Below are 13,812 nucleotides of genomic sequence, written 5' to 3' on the forward strand. Positions count from 1 at the left end.
GTGTTGGGGGATTGAACCGTGGTCCCTGTGCTTTGCTAAGCTTGTTCTAAGTAGGTGCTTTAGACCACTGAGCCATCTCACCAGCCCCTCTTTCTCCAACATTTGCAGTTTACTTTTTCAAGATTTTGCTCACATACCACCCTTTTTATGATGCTCAGTATATACACTGTATCTTACATGGAGCCATACCCTTTTTACTTGAACCATCCTTCCCTGGTTTACTTTTCTCCATCATACTCAGCTTCCTCAGCCTCCTACTAGAATGTAAGTTCCATCAGGGTGGACATTGTTGTCTATCTTATTCACTGATGTGGGGAGATAGCTCAGAGGCATGAGCACGTACGGGGCAAGCGCTATTTCCCAAGTTCAATCCCCAGTGCCGGAACCATCCATCCCCCACATGCGCGAACCCCAGTGAGCCCTGTCCACCCCAAACCTGGGCTTGGTGGTGCACACCTGTAATCCCAACACTCTTAAGGTTGAGACAAGAGTATCACTGCGAGTTCAAGACCAGTCTGTGGGCTACAAAGTGAATGTGAGGCCAGCCACAGGAACCACATAGCGAGACCCCTTCTCAAAAAAAAAAAAAAAAAAAAAGGATTTACTAAATATTTCTCAATGAAGAAATGAATGTAATGTTCTTGGGGATAAACCCTTATATCTTACTATCTCAGTACTTTTTCTTGCTCCAAATGCCAGCCCTATTGCTTATTTGTATACAGAGACTAAATGTGGTCTTCCACCCTAGATCTTTCTTTTCTTTTTTCTTTTTTGGGTACTGGGGATCGAACTCAGGACCTTGTGCTTGGCAGACAGGTGCTTAAGCCACTGAGTTATATCCCCAGCCCCCTAGATCATTTTAGTTCAAACACCGACAACTGAAGGGCGCAGAATCTGATTGTCCAAATTTAGGAGGGGACATCTACTTTTTAAACAATTAAATTTTTTTTTAATGTATTTGGTTGTTACAGGATCTCACTATGCAACTTGGACTCGTGGTGATTTTCCTGCTTTCAGCCTTCCCAGCGCTAGAATTATAGTCGTGTGCTAGTTCGACCTGACTGTGGCCAGCTCAGCCCACCCTAGGGGCAGAGCTGGCACGGCATGTGGTCCCTACACTTGCCTAAGCTTCCCTAAGCGAGCTCCTTAGTCTGCTGAGCCATCTTGCTGGGCCCTTGACCAATTAATTGTAACCAACATCATATAATAAAACATAGCTACCAAAAAAATTTAACTGTGCATGTGTACATAGGTGTTTGTGTGTAAGGGGCAGTTTTCAGACAACAGGGGGCCTTGTATATGCTAGGTAAGCATTTTGCTACTGAACTATATTGCTAGCCTTGGTTATCTTTTTTTTTTGCGGAACCGGGGATTGAAATCAGGTCCTTGCGCTTGCCAGGGAATCGCTTATTCTATTGAGCCATCTCCCCAGCCCGTTTCTAATTTTTTTTGTACTATTGTTTTATTCTCTTTAAGAATAAACTCTAGGGCCGGGCAGATGGCTCAGTGGAATAAGCGCTTCCCTGGCAAGCGCAAGGGCCTGAGTTCAATCCCTGGTTCTGCCAAAAAAAAAAAAAAAAAAAAAAAAAAATTTAAAAATAAACTCTGCTTAGTAGAAAAGGGCTGGGAATATAGCTCAGTGTGAAGGACCTTGGTAAAATCCCAAGTACCACCCACCTTCCCCCCAAAAAAATCAACTGTGTGTGAACCATTTTACAATCCCAAGAATAGTGTCTCAACATTCTATTTTTCTCATATCTATGCCAACACTACTAAAAAAAAATCATCCTACTAATTGTGAAGTAATACTGTAGTTTTGATTTCCAACTTTTTTTTTTCTTTGCGGTAACGAGGATTGAACTCAGGACCCCGCGCTTGCCAGGCAAGCACTTATTCTACTAAGCTACCTCCCCAGGCCCTGCAATCTTATTACTGATATCAAACTTCTCTTTATATACTTGTTGATCATTTGTATATTAGTCCTTTTATTATTAACTCACCATTTTCCAACTCATCAGATGATTGAATAAGGTTTTCTATACTTTTATTCTGATTTGAGTAATTTCCAGATTCAATTTTTTTTTCTTACCAAGATTTGAACTCAAGACCTTGAGCTTGCCAGACAATCAATTGTACCACTGAGCTGCTGAGCTACAAACCTGGCTCTTAAATTCAAATTTTTTCATGTGTTTAAAATTGTTTACTTCTGGTGGACAGCTAACTGGTGGTTAACTTCTTAAGTTAACTAGTTGAACTGAACTAGCATGGTACTAGGTGTGGGAGGCCTACCTGAGGATTGTTGCTAGCAGCATAAAAGGCAGAACAGGAAAAGCTTCTGAAACACTGTCAGGGATACTGTTTGGAAAAGCTGGTGGAAGCTGCTAGCTCCCTTGGGCTGTTCTGCTGGAGGACCTTGTCATGCGGGCTTTCCCGATAACTTGGAGAAGCTCGGGTCCTCATCTTGAGCATCGACTCCTGGCTCCAGAGGGGAAGATGGTCCACCGCTCAGCCTCATGGAGAAGCTCGTCGCACTGGCTTTCCTGATGGGAACTCGGCTTTCCCCGTCGCTGGAGGAGGTCGGGGCCTCACTGTTGCTGAGGATGGCTGTGGTACTTTAGGGGGAACTCTGGTGCTTACCTTGAGTGCTGCTCAGATCCCTCAGCCTGCTAGCACAGATCCTTCATCCCGCAGGCATAGACTTCCTCGCTTCCAGCACTGACCTTTGGGCCTTCCCAGCACAGATCCGAGAAGGGGACCTGCAGACCTGCAGGAGACTTGGCTGTCTGGCTCCAGGTGTTACAGAATGATCAAAGCTGTGAAAAGGACAGCAAAGCTGCATGAAGCTGGCCACAGCTGTCTCTCCGAGCTGAGTCTCTAACTGAGCCCTGAGCCAGGGAACCTTCTCACATTTATTGAGGTCCACAAACAGGCTAAGGAATGTGCATAACTAATTTGGTGTAAACAAACTGCCATCTATGCCTTCCGGCATTCACCAGCTAGTTTACACTAGTTTATGTATCACTGGTTGGTAACTTCCCAGGTAAAGAACAAAGAACAGACTGGGGGGAGGGGGTGCTGTACTGTGCTGGGCCAGCTGCTAGGAGCAGCCTGATGGTCTTAGTACCTACAAGGGTTTTCTCAGGTCCACATTACCTCCTAAAGCTTTAAGGGAGCTATGGCCGTGTAGCCATGGCCTCTGTGTGTAGCCACTGTGCCAACTGTTGCTCTGGCTAACTGCTGGATGCTTTGCTTTTGCACACATTTTAAACATAAATACTATCTTGAACCTTAAGAACTTGCGAAGCCAGCCACGGGCACAGTCAGTGCTAGAGCCAGGGCGTGTCATGGTCACGACCCACCCACTTAGCACCAGGAACACAGGCCTCCAGCCACTGAACCTATCTTACAGATGCCTATCTGGGTCAGCCTAGGATGGGAGTGCGATGGGAGTGCGGGGGCCCTCCCTGATCTCAGTTTGTGCCCCCCACACCCCACAGTGGCACCCCACTGCTTGGAACCAACTCTTTGCAATTTAAAAGAACTTTTAATTGAGCAAAGCTAAAAGGTTTAAACTCTACCTACTGTACCTTTGTCCTATGTTCCTTGTCCTGTTTAGAGCTTGATTTTAAAACAGCACTCCAGGACAGGGGAGATAGCTCAGTAGAATAAGCGCTTCCCTGGCAAGTGCAAGGGTCTGAATTCAATCTCTGGTTCTGCCAAAAAAATTTTAAAAATAAAAAATAAAACATTACTCCACACTAAGTCCTTTATGGTGGTCTTAAAAAGTAACATATATACAAGAACCAAGAAAACAACAAACATTTATATGTGCATCTACAAATATTTAGACTTTCAAGACCATCCCATTTTTAACTCAATCTAACCTTTTTTCTTTTGGCTTTTGTACATTTAACAATTTTTTTTTTTTTTTCTCCCGGAACCGGGGATTGAACTCAGACCTTTGTGCTTGCCAGGCAAGTGCTTATTCTACTAGCTATCTCCCTGGCCCCCATTAACAAAATTTTTGACCTTGAGAATTATAAGGAATTAATGAAAAGTTTTACAAAACTTGAAGACAGCTTGAACACTACCTATAAGGAAATAATCTATCCAGTTGTTTCCTGCCAACAATATGGCCAGATAATGCAGTATATGCATAATGAAGTTGACTTCGATTTTTAATAAGTTGCTGAGTTTTAATTTGAAAAGATTTCTCCTTCATATTTACTATCAATAATTGCCAAATGTACAAATACTCCTTGGGTAGTAATAATATTCCTTTTTGCAATCAGACCTACAGTATCTTTTGAAAAGGGCTGAAAACTCCAGCTTTAATTTTGTTAACTCCACAAGCTTGGAGCAAAAGCTGATTTTCCGCAGCCATCAGATCTAAAGCTGCACTTTCGCTTCCAGGGGGGTAGCAAGGAAAAGATCTGCGATCCTGTGTTTGACTGAAATTCGGGCTAGCCAGTGGAAACTGAGGATATCCCGTATTGTCTATCTCCGGCCACTGGATGATAAGGCCCATTCCCCAGTTTCCCCACAATTGTAAGTGTTGGCCATGCTTATCAAGTTTGGAGCAGCATTCATTAGCCCAATGCTTACCTTTTCCTCATCTCAGACAAAGTCCTGGAGCAGTCTTGCTATTCCTATCTCCTTTTTCCTTTTTATCTTGTCCTTTTCTGCGATCTTTTCTCCGATGACCCATTTTTCCACACTTAAAACATTTGGTATGATTTCGTTTTTAAAAAAAAAAGACTGTAAGGCAGCTGCCAATAAATCAGCTTTGTATGGCTCTGAGCCAATATCAGTGCAGGCCTTAATATATTCTTCCAGTGATGCACCCCGTGCCTTTAAGGGATGCAGAGCTTTTTGACATTCGTTATTCACCTTCTCCAAAGACAAAGTTTGTAACAATAAATCCTTCAAATCTGGTGCTCTCACTGTTTTGTGTATAACCCCCAATAATTGGGAGACAAAAATCTACATATGGCTCCTTATTAGGCTGAAGAAACTTAGTAAATTATTTTTGAGCATCCCCTGGCCTTTCTACCTCTTTCTGCGCTAACAACAAATCCAGTTTCCACAATAGCCACATCATCACATTGCAATTGGGCTGGGATACCAAGCCAGGCCCCTGACCCAGTGAGTTGATCTGATGAAACATTAACCGGGAGATTTTGTCCCCTGTTAACCCTTTCTTGAACATCTGCTTCATCTTTCCACCAAGTTCTAAACTGCAAATATTGGCTTGGCTCTAAAATTGCACGGTACAAAACTTCCCAATCATGAGGAATTAATCTACGTTCGTTTGCTATTCCTTGTATTAATCCGATCACATAGGTTGATTGCATACCATAGGCCATGACAGCCTGCTTTAAATCTTTAATAACCTTGAATGCCAGAGGTTGGGGTTCCCATTGCACACATCCCTGGGGAAATGGAGCATTCGGTGGGTGTTGCTGAATCACCACAGGAGAAATACCCAAGGGGCACAATAAACTTTAGGGTCTCCCTGTTGTCTCCCTTGGATAAAAGCCTGAGATATCACACTTCTATACACTTTTATGGGGGCTTCCTTTTGCTCCTCATATGGAGGAGCAGAAGGGTCAAAAGGTGGCAGTAGGGGCTAAATTCTTGAGAACTGAGATGGAGGGAATACAGAGTTAGAAATCTCCATTTTTTTCAATCAGTTGGAACAAAGGGCGGCTGAGGCTTTTATGGTCTTCTGCCTGGGATGGTTTGGAGGGGATGTTTAGATGTAGGAGTCCCTTCCTGGTTTGAGAGCTGCTCAGATACCTGGCAGGGGAGATACCATGATCACAAGAGCTGCTCAGGTGGTCCTCCACATTTAGATATAACTGAGGGAGCTGACTTGGGGTCTTCCCGGAGGTGGTGGGAAGGGTGGAAGTAAATTATGTCCTGGGTTAAGTTGGGGAAGAAGGGGGAGGTGGTCTTGGGAAGAAGGGCTTTTGTTTTAAGGGCATTGGCAATTCTATCAATAATTGCCTTACCTCGGCTTGCAGCTCACGTACTTTTTTTTTTTTTTTTTTTTTTTGCAGAACCGGGGATTGAACTCAGGCCCTTGTGTTTACCAGGCAAGCGCTTATTCTACTGAGCCGTCTCTCCGGCCCACGTATCTCATTCTTAATTTCCTTTTTTGTACATCCTCCAAATCCTCAGATTCTGGGGAGATGGTTTAAGATATACAGGTCTTTTTAGGACCCAGTTTGTCAGAGTCACCCCTGCTATAGACCATCCAAAAATTGAAAGACCCGAGACTCTCAGTATGTCAGGGAGCACCTTCATGTAGAGGATCTTGAGGGGGTGCAATCTTATCATAATTATGTACCACAGAGGCCCCCTGCCCTACGTCTGTCCTTTTTTCTATGTTAGCCTCTGCATTTGAGGTTGCAGTAGGCAGAGGTCTTAAAAACATCTCATGCGTAGATTCATATTTGCTCGGAAGCTGCTCTTGAGGTTTAGCAGTATCAGCATCTGAAGCTGACCTTGCCAAATATTTCTTAGACTCTTCTGAGTCCGGTTGCAGTGGCTCCAAAGCTAAGGAAATTCAGCTACAAAGAGATCACACATGAAGCAGAACTGGGTCCCCATTTTGGTGAGCACGATGCGGCGCTCTCATAACTTGCTTCCAAACTTTTCCATTTAAAGCAACCTTTTCTGGCAGCCTGAACCAATAACAGTGTCGCCGGACCAGAGCAAATAACCCCTCAAAACTTTTTCGTTTCATTTTTACTCCTGCTCTCTTGAGCAGCGTCCGACTAAGACCGACGTGTTCATTTTGTAGTGAAGGGGAGTTCCCCGTTCCCCTTGGGCTTCTGCCGCTGGTCCCGCCTGCTGTGCGCACGCCGCACCCCAACGGTCCAACCTGCTTTATACTTACAATTAGTCGTCTCGGTCTGCCCCCAGTCTAGGCGCCAAACGTTGTAGAATGATCGGAGCCGCGAAAAGGACAGCAAGGCTGCATGAAGCCGACCTCGGCAGTCTCTCCCAGCTGAGTCTCTCCCTAACTGAGCCCTGAGCCAGGGAACCTTCTCACATTTATTGAGGCCCACAAACAGGCTAAGGAATGTGCATAACTAATTTGGTGTAAACAAACCGCTATCTACATTGCCTTCCGGCGTTCACCAACTAGTTTACATATAACTGGTTGGTAACTTTCCAGATGAAGGAACAAAGAACAGACAGAGCTCCGCCTTCAGCAATCTGTTACCTGGTCTCCAGCTTACTGGAATTGCGAGGGGCCAGTTTCCTTAGCCTCTGTTCTTTGTTCCCTTCTTTTTTCTTTTTAATTTTTCTTTTTTCTTATTTTTGTTCTCTTTCTTACTTCTTCGTCTCCCTATTTGCTTTTATCTTCCATTTCGTATTTGTCTTTTTCTGCTATCTTTATGTAACTATATAAATTACCTATATCCTCATACGATGATTTATCACACTTCTCTCTTCTTTTTTTAGTTTAATTTTTTTCTAGCATTTTCCCATTACCAACCAGCTATATCTGTAATAGTATAAGCATTATAAGCCTGTAATAGTATCAGCATGACAGTCAGCAGAAAAGTGCAGTAGGCCAGGCTGGGCATGGCTCGCACCCACCTACTGCGCGACCGGGTGACCACCTGGGGCGACAGCGCCGTCGTCACGGGCCACAGCGCTTGCCCCTGTGAGCATGCAGTGTCTGGAAGGACTGCCCGGACCAGTTTCACACGGAGAAGGGAATTGGTGAAGCTGGGCTGAAGCCTGGTTGTAGTACCCGGGCTCGTGGACCCAGCAGAAGGGCGGGCGTCCAAAGAAAAACCACTTGTAGGGGAGGTAGAGCCACTCGTGAGGAGGCTGCTCCAGAGCACGGCGACGCCCACGCGGCGGGGGATGTAGTGGGTAGCGGGGAAATAAAGCTGGAACAGGCTCTTGGGGTCCCCCAGAAAGGTGACCCAGAGCCACACGCGCTCCGGCCGGGGCAACTGCTTCGGCAGCGCCTCGGCCAACGCAATGCCCGCGCCCAGAGCCGACTCCCTGGCGGCCGCCAGCTCCGCGCCGCCCGCGCCCGTCGCCGCCTCCCCGCAGTCCGCGCGGCGTCCTCTCTTGGGTCTCTGTCTCTCTTTCTGTCTCTGTCTCTGTCTCTCTCTCTCTCTCTCTCTCTCTCTCTCTCTCTCTCTCACAAATTTTGCATGCTTGTATCTGGTAATTTTAAGGACATTATGCAATATAACAACCATTGCCGAATTCGTATAGTTCTGTTTGGTGAAGTTCTGTATCATTTCTAATTTTTATTTTACTATTTTGTATTGTCTTTAGATAATAACTTTTTTTTAAATTAGAGTAAAAAATTTTATATGTTCAAGAATTAACCTTGGGGAGATAGCTCAGTAGAATAAGCACTTACCTGGCAAGCACAAGGTCCTGAGTTCAATCCACAGTACCGCCAAAAAAAAAAAAAAAAAAAAGAACCTAACCGAGGAAGTGAATCACCTCTGCAACAAAAACTATAGTACTCTGAAAAAAGAAGATGAAAGAGGACATCAGAAAATAAAATAGGGGGACAAGGGAGGTAGCTCAGTAGAATAAGCGCTTGCCTGGCAAGCACAGGGTCCTGAGCTCAATCCCTGGTACTGCAATAAATAAATATTGTCAAAAAAAAAAAAAAAAGGAAAATATAAATACATCCCCTGTTCATGGACAGGCAGCAACAATATTGTTGAAATGGCCATGCTTCCAAAGCTAATGAACAGGATTAATACAACGAAAATACCAACATTGATCTTCACAGAACAATCCTAAAATTCATAAAGGAACCACAAGATAGCAAAACCAATCCTGTGCAACAAGAACTAAGCAGGACGCATCACACTTCTGGACTTAAAGTTATATCAAAGCTGTAGTGATAAAAACAATATTGTACTTTTCCAAAAATGGACATGTGAATCAATAGAACCAGAACCGAAAACGAAGAAACTACACCAGGCACAGTCAGCCACGCGGTCTCTGAAAAAGGGATCAAAACCATGCATTAAAGGAAACAGGCTTGGGGCTGGTGAGATGGCTCAGTGGTCTAAAGCACCTACTTAGAACAAGCTTGGCCAAAGCAGAGGGACCATGGTTCAATCCCCCAGCACCACATGCCAGCCAGCCCCGCCCCCTGGTGGGCTGAGCTGGCCACACACACACACACACACAAATAAATAAATGTTTAAAAATAAATAAATAAATAAATAAAATGTACCAATGATTTAAAAAAAAAAAGGAAACAGGCTCTTTAACAATTGGTTCTGGGAAAGCTGGCTCTCTGCATACAGAAGATGAAAGCTAGACCTCTAGCACTCACCACGTACTAAACCAAAATCAAAATGGATCAAAAATCTTTTTTTAAATTCAAGATTGATTTTTTAAAATTTTTTTCCATAATTTAAAAATGGTAGTTTTTGTGGAACCGGGGTTTGAACTCAGGCCCTTGCACTTACCAGCCAAGCACTTATTCTACTGAGCCATCTCTCAGGCTCAAAAATCTTACTGTTAAAACAGAAACAGTCTTTTGGAAGGAAAAAGGTAAAACTTTTGAAGACACAGGCACAGTAAGAATGTTCTAAACATTGCACAAGAGATTATATCAAGAATCAACAAAAGACAGGCCTTTCCCCTACGTTTGCAAATCTGTGGAGATGCGGGTGTTAGAAACTTCTTTGTGCAGTCGGCAGGAAGCAAACTGTATTTGCCAAAGCTAAGGGCCCCAGCGATCCCTCTTAGCAGAGCAATGGCTGCCCCAGGTTGCAACAAGGACAATGTCAGAGCAGGGGGTAAAAACTGTGGTTACTCTGGTCATCTGACTTTCGAATGCCACAATTTTCTCCGAGTAGACCCCCAAAGGGATATAGTTCTGTATGTCAGCAGTACAAGCAGTGAAGACAGTGATGAAGAGAATGAACAGTTAAATAAATAACAGGCATTGTAGGAAAAAAGAATAAATGAGGAAGAGGAGAAGAAAAAAGAAAAAATCAAATTGAAAAAGAAAAGGAAAAGGGCTTCTTCCAGTTCCACTGAAGAAGATTCTTCCAAACAAAAGAAACAGAAATATCAGAAGAAAGAAAATAAAAAAATCCAAAAAAGGGAAACATCACAAAAGAAAAACAAGAAGAGAAAAAAAGAAAAAGCATTCTTCTACCCCTAATCACTCTAAATTCACAAAAAAGTAACTGTGACTTCGGCCTAAGTCATTAAATTTAAAATATCATCTTTAAAAAATGCTCTTTTTTTTTCCCTTTGGCAGAAACAGGGATTGAACTCAGATCCTTGCATTTACCAGTCATGCGCTTATCCTACTGAGCCATCTCCCCGGCCAAAAAATGCTCTTTCTTGGATTTTTCTATATAATTATGCTTTGCAATAACCCCTAGTCTTTTCCATATAGACATTTTTCATTGGTGGGACCATTATTCCTCTGGCTGTATGTGTTTAAATAGGTCTTGTTCCTCAATTGCCATGCCTCAAGTACAGATATTTGTGTATAGAGAGCACATTATTTTTGGTATTTGTATCTCTGTTTGGCTAATGCTATTGTTGCAGGCAGCCAGAGTTAGATAGAAGTATTATAGGCAGTCTGACAGGGTCAGACCCTCGAAGGAAACAACACAGAAGACAGATGCCTTACAACTGTGGGAGGGACGGAAGCTCCCGCTGTGGGCCAGAGACCAAACAAATGCCAACCTCCCTAAAGATCAGCATTCTGGATTGATCATTACCCTGAGGAAGCCTGGAAGAATCCTTATCTGATGGCCACCAGATAAAGTACTGTTCTACCTTCGTGCAGGCTTGCTACAAGACTCCCTTCCCCTTTTGGTCCTGGACTTAATCAATTGTACCTAAGCAATGGTGCTTGTAATCCCATTGGTTGACCATAGCTTTGTCCCACCCCACATCCACCTAAGCGAGTTCCCCTTTCTCCACCTTAGCCCCACATGGTTTTACACTATAAAAGTCCCTGGAAGAGACAGCTTCCCGGGAAACTACTCGCTCGGGCCCCCCTCCTGTCCCTCTCTCAGACAGGTGCTTTCTTTCCCTCAATAAATATATTCTGCTCATAACTTCCGTTTGTTCCTAAAAGTCACTCTTCAGTTTTAGAGAACACGAACTCGTGCAGGTCAGGTCGGGAGATCGTTTTTTCCTATGTCATTTGGAGGTTCCCTGTATCGTTTGGAGGTCACCCGCCCGAGACCAGTTTTTCTCCCTGTATCACTATTACTTCATAAGTTGGTCTTAAATGGCCCTTGTATAGTGAACACAAATAATTTACCTGTTATTAAATATTTCTGAATCAAAAGTTCACCTTCCAACAATGAAGCTAGGTAGGGAGTAATGATTTGTTGCTGATGCTAAAAAGTTTAATAGTTTTATATACTGTGTCATAATACATAAAGATAATGAAATTCTTTACTCTTGTGTTTCAATCTCTACACTTCTAAAAATATAGTACATAAAACTGCTTTACTGGCCATGGTATCTGCAGGAAGACAATAATAAAAATATTTATAATCAAGTTTCATTACTTTATGAAATGCAGAGTTTCTAGTACTTGCCTCTTTCTTTTCTTTTCTTTCTTTCTTTTTTTTTGGTGGAACCGGGGATTGAACTCAGGTCCTTGCGCTTGCCAGGGAAGCGCTTATTCCACTGAGCCATCTCCCAGGCCCACAGTGGAAATTTTCTATGAGTAAGCATTTTCATCTGCTTGTTGATAGATATAAATGTTCCTTTTTTAAAAAAAAAAATCAACAAATGAGATCATATCAAAATAAAAACCTTCACTGGCTGGGGAAATAGCTCAATAGAATAAGCACTTCCCTGGTAAGCGCAAGGGCCTGAGTTCAATCCCTGGTTCCGGAAAAAAATAATAATAATAATTAAAACCCTTCTTCACAGAAAAGGAAACACTCAAGGGTGGGCCAGATAGCTCAGCGAACTAAAGCGCCTGGTTAGGCAGACCCAGACACATCCCCGGTGGGTGTTTGATCCCTGGTGGGCTCTGCTGTGCTGGCCCAGCCCCTGAGGTGCCCTGAGAAGGCAATTGAGATTAGGCATGGTGACACTCACCTGGAATCCCAGGGCTTGGGAGGCTGAAAACAAGAGAGTCATTACGAGTCTGAGCTATGTAGTGAGACCCTGTAGATCCTGTGCTAGATACATGAAAAAAAGAAAAAAGAAAAGGAAACACCCAGCAGAGTCAAGAGACAACCTAGACAGAGCACTTGACTATTTCTGCTATTCTTCAAATACAGAACCAGTGTCCAGCATACATGAAGAAATAAAGAAAGTGGACCTCCCCAGAAATAAGACTAATGAAAACTGGACAATTGACATAAATAAATACTTCTGAGAAGAAGTATAAATGGCTAGAAAATGCAAGAAAAAGTGCTGAAGGCCAAATAGCTCAGTGGATTACAGCATGTGCAAGCAGGCACAGGGGGTTGGGCGTTTGATTCCTGGGCCTGCCATGCAGTCCCACCCCTGGGACAAGCTGAGACAGCAACTGAGACTGGGTGTAGTGGTGCTCACCTGTAATCCCAGCTCTCAGGAGGCTGTAAATAGGCAGATCAATATGAGTCCGATCTAGTAGTGAGACCCTCAACACCCTATAGACCCTTCCCTAAAATACAAAAAAAAAAAAAAAGAAAAGAAAAAGTGGTCAGTACCTCTGGCCATTACACTTATGCAAATTAAAACAACACAAAGAGTTCATCTTACTCAGGAAAAAATGCCTATCATCAAGAAATCAAGTGATTTTTCTACAGGAATAGGACTAAACCTGTGAGTTTCCTATAGTGAATTTTCTCTTTAACAAAAGTTAGGTTGCATTGACAAAAATAAATCATCCAGTAACACCCTGGTGAGGCTGTGGATGTCGGGTGGGGGCTTTACATTGTTGGTAGGAATGTAAACTAGTATAGCTACTACGGAAATCAGTATGCACAATCCTCAAAAACTAAAAGCAGAGATTCCATTTGAATTAGTCTTCTTCTAGGTATCTTCCCAAAAGAGTCAAAGACATCATTTAAAGTGATACATGCATACACATAATAATAAATGAATAATAAGAAACAAAGGTGGGGCCAGGGAGATGGCTCAGTAGAATAAGCGCTTGCCTGGCAAGTGTAAGGACCTGAATTCAATCCCTGACTCTACGAAAAAAAAAAAGAAAAAAAAAAAAAAGAAACAAAGGTAAAGGGGACCAAGAGGTGAAGGGAAGGAGGAGGGAAGGGAGAGGGAAGAGGATGAAAATAGAATTAGGATGTGTTATGTACATGTTTCAACTCCCACAGTGGATGGAATCATTATGGACTGCAAACATGAACCAATAAAAAGAATTCCAAACAGTAAAAAATAAAATAAAAAAGTAGGCCATAAATATCATCAAGAATGATATAAAAAACAAAATAAAATATGCTATGAATATCTAAATGTGCACTGCATTTGTTGTTGTTATTGTTGCTGTTGTTGGAGACAGGATCTTGCCATACAGTTCAGGCTGGCCTTGAGTTCATCATGCAGCCCAGGCTGGCCTCACATTCATGGTGGTCTTCCTGCTTCAGCCTCCCATGTTCTAGGATCACAGGTGTGAGCCACCATCACCAGTTTTAACAGTCACTGCATACCTGGGTGATGATAAAAAATGACACTACCTGAGCATTAGCTCACTGCCAGAGTGCCTGTCTAACATGGGTTTGATAGCCAGCACTGTCAAAAGAAAAAAGAAAGGGCCAGGGAGATAGCTCAGTAGAATAAGTGTCTGCCTGGCAAGCTCAGGGTCCT

The 13,812-nt window shown here is 43.2% G+C and overlaps 2 pseudogenes; one reads left to right on the plus strand and one right to left on the minus strand.

Annotated features, from left to right (window-relative positions):
- Positions 1-7,502: 7,502 nt before the first annotated feature.
- Positions 7,503-8,096, minus strand: LOC111812232 (annotated as a pseudogene).
- Positions 8,097-9,766: 1,670 nt separating this feature from the next.
- On the plus strand, positions 9,767-10,205 carry LOC101577900 (annotated as a pseudogene).
- Positions 10,206-13,812: the final 3,607 nt, after the last annotated feature.

The sequence above is a fragment of the Octodon degus genome, unplaced genomic scaffold, assembly GCF_000260255.1.
Source record: "Octodon degus isolate 3935 unplaced genomic scaffold, OctDeg1.0 scaffold00117, whole genome shotgun sequence".
Lineage (NCBI taxonomy): Eukaryota > Metazoa > Chordata > Mammalia > Rodentia > Octodontidae > Octodon > Octodon degus.